This window comes from Cryptomeria japonica, chromosome 8 (assembly GCF_030272615.1).
Source record: "Cryptomeria japonica chromosome 8, Sugi_1.0, whole genome shotgun sequence".
NCBI lineage: Eukaryota > Viridiplantae > Streptophyta > Pinopsida > Cupressales > Cupressaceae > Cryptomeria > Cryptomeria japonica.
Window position 1 is genome coordinate 582,573,708 of NC_081412.1, and position 3,450 is coordinate 582,577,157.

Below are 3,450 nucleotides of genomic sequence, written 5' to 3' on the forward strand. Positions count from 1 at the left end.
GCTATCCATGGTGAAAAGCGTATCATAGATATTAGATATACATTGTCTAGTAAGGCGACAGATGCATCCAGGGCAAAATTTTCTGTTTTCAACCCAATGTTACAAAAAATAACAAATAAAATTGCATCGTGGGATGTTGGATTAGCAAGCATGGTGTTACCTGAAGTATTCCCTTGCCCTGATTTTGTCATGGTCTGCACTGAAAATTATGATGAAGATAAAAAAGCAATTGTCAATAAAAATACAAAAGAGGAAATTCTATCCATAAACGAGGGAGAATTTGCTCGTTTGTTGAACCTCGAATTTGAAGCCCAAAATTCAAACGTCCAAATTGACCTTGAAAAGCTGGCAGGGAATTATGAGAGTCTCGATCCAAGTCGCAGAGAATCATTTATCAAAGGTCTAATAAAGATTGGTACCGGTATTGTATTGGATCAGAATCATAAGCCTCCTTATGATTCTAAAATTTTTGTTCCATGGGTTGAGGACAGTATTTCCTTGCTGTCGTTTTGCCTGGGATTGGAAAATGATAGGGAAGTGGGTGCAAGCCTTCTTGAAATGATTTATAATATCCATTATGCAAGTCAGCCAGTAAGATATAATTTTATTGATCACATTGTAAAATCCATGCAAAAACAATTACTTATGATCAAAAAAGGTTCCTGTAAGACATTTAGGTTCTCATCCTACTTGTGCTATCTCCTTCTATCCAAGTATCGTGCAATATTTGAGACCAACAAGCTTCAAATTGTGAGCTATAAGATTGATGAGAAGACTGGGAAGAGAATAGACTGTCCAATATATGATTGGAGCCCAAACATAAGGATGCATGATAACAGAAAGAACTACAACCATTTTGTAGACTTCTTTTTGGCACCAATGTATAATGAAATTACAAGCACTCCAATGCCTAGGTTGCCTATGTCTTGTAGAGATTGCATTCAACTTGGAAGTCAAATAGAATTGGCTGACTGGTTCTTCATGGAAGAATTCACTGTGTTAAGGTTTTACAGATTAGCAGTAAAACCATACAGACTTCCAATACATGTGACAGAGAGGGTATTTGCATTAGAGTATTAACAGCAATTGGAGAGCACAAATAGGCACTTCCATGGTCAGTAAAAGAAGAGCATATTTCCTTCCTTGCCTTTCTCATGTGGAGGGTTCACATTTGAGAGAAAAGCATTCATTGTGGCACATGATTTCTTGACAATTTTTAACTTTGGTGATGAGGGTCTCTGGCAGTATCATCCAATCAGTGTAGTTCAAGCAAGGCTTAAGAAAAATGGGAACTCTTTAGCGTTATGTCAACATGAAAGTAAACCATTGCTAGAAAAGCTTAGAAACAAGGACTCCTGGGATGAGGTTAAAAAAGAGATGGAGAAAATTGCAGCTGACAATAACATTTCAAATGAAGAAATTTCATCACAAATTATGGAGGGCCAGGGCAATGAGGGCATCCAAAATAGGAGGTCCTACAATTTCTACATAAAATCTGCTAATCCATCTAAGAAAACTATTCCCAAATCAATTCTGCACAAATGTAAAGAGAATTGCTGGACTCAAACCAAAATAAATGATTTTTGGACTATGAGGAGGAATCTCGGTGAACCAAAGACAAGTGCAGAATTTGAGAGCATCGACGAGGATGCAGAGTTTAGCAAATTGTGGGATATGGAGCATGGTGGGACTGAAGGTGATGATGATGAGCATGAGGTTGTCGTTGAGACCCCTCCAACAACTACTATAGTGCCTAAAATATTAGGTGGAGTCAGTGAGTCCATGAAAGACAAATATAGCAAAGGGGAAAACCTTGTGGAAAAAATGCGTTTTGAAGGTGGTGGTCTAGGTCCCAGGGGAGAGGGAATTTGGTATCCACTTCAGGTACAACTTCCATCACAGTCAAAATCAAAAGGTCCTTATAAACCAGTCATTGGACTTGATTCTTCAAATTCATTAGGGATAGGTACTACTCATTACCCTCAGGGTCCACCTACATTTGTTTTTGGTTCAAATCCACAACCACCACCACATCATGGTATTCCCATTGGTGGTGAATTAAGTGCCACTACCACTGGTGGGGAATTTGGGGATAGTATTCCTATTATTTTTCAGTCAAGTGCCACTATGATGGGTGGGTCAAAATCAAAAGGTCCTTATAAACCAATCATTGGACTTGATTTTTCAGATTCGTCATCGATAGGTACTACTCATTACCCTTAGGATCCACCTACATTTGTTTCAGGTTCAAATCCACAACCACCACCACATCATGGTATTCCCATTGGTGGTGAATCAAGTGCCACTGCCACTGGTGGGGAATCTGGGGATAGTATTCCTATTATTGTTCAGTCAAGTGCCACTGTGATTGGTGATGTTGGCATGGTTACTACTACTGATACTAGTTGTCTTGGTGTTGGACAAGGGCAACAACAAAATATCTCTCACAAGAGGCCACTAGAGGTAGATACTCAATCTCATACTATTGAGAATCCTATATCAAGTGCCACTGACACTACAAATCAATCATTTGTAGCTTCAGATCACACACCTCAAAAGACTATGAAAACTACACATGAAAGTGTCAGTGGGAGTGCGATAGCATCAAGAACTATTGTTGGTAATCCTAATCCTGGTCAAGCATTAGTTAAAACCACAGGAATAAATGGAACTGGAGCCTATGGTATTCCTATGTCACCTTTCAAACATTCAATTGCTTCAGCAAGCCCAGATTTTCAATTTCGTGATTACTATGAAAAATATGAACACACAACAAAAACAAATAAAGAAAAAAAGAAAGCATTTCATAGGAATTCCGTGTCTGAAGTTGTAAATGAACAACCTACAAGAAACAGGGTATTTCCAACATATGACCCACAGAAAGATATGATGGAGTTCATGGTTGTTATGCCCCCGAACACATCTAAAGATAAAAATCCACCACACAATCAGATAGATCCCTCTCAATTTCAAGTTAGCACCCTCCTAATGGATTTTTCCAAAGTACATAATGTGGACAAAATTAGTGTGTCAAAAAGGACTAACGAAGTGATCTACACTTCACTGCTAAAGGTGGAGAGAGAAAAAAATAAACTGGAGAAACAAATAGAAAAGTTACAGACAAACCTGGAAAATGAAAAATCAAGGAGGAAAGTAGCAGATAGCAAGTGTAATGAATTACAAAAAAGGATAAAAAATTCAGGGTCTGCAGGAGAAATTGCAGAGCAGGACAAGAAGGATGCAGAATTGAAGGACCTGATAGAAAAACTGGCTAAAAGTAGTAAAAAAATTGTTGAGGAAAAAGCCAGTTTTCAAAAATTATACAGAAGTTATGAGTCTGCTACCACCGAAATGAAAAAATTACAGGACCTACTGGATCATGGGAAGGAAAAAGAAAAACATTTGCAAGAGGAAGTAGAGGAAGAAAGAAAAAAATGTGCACAAATGAAA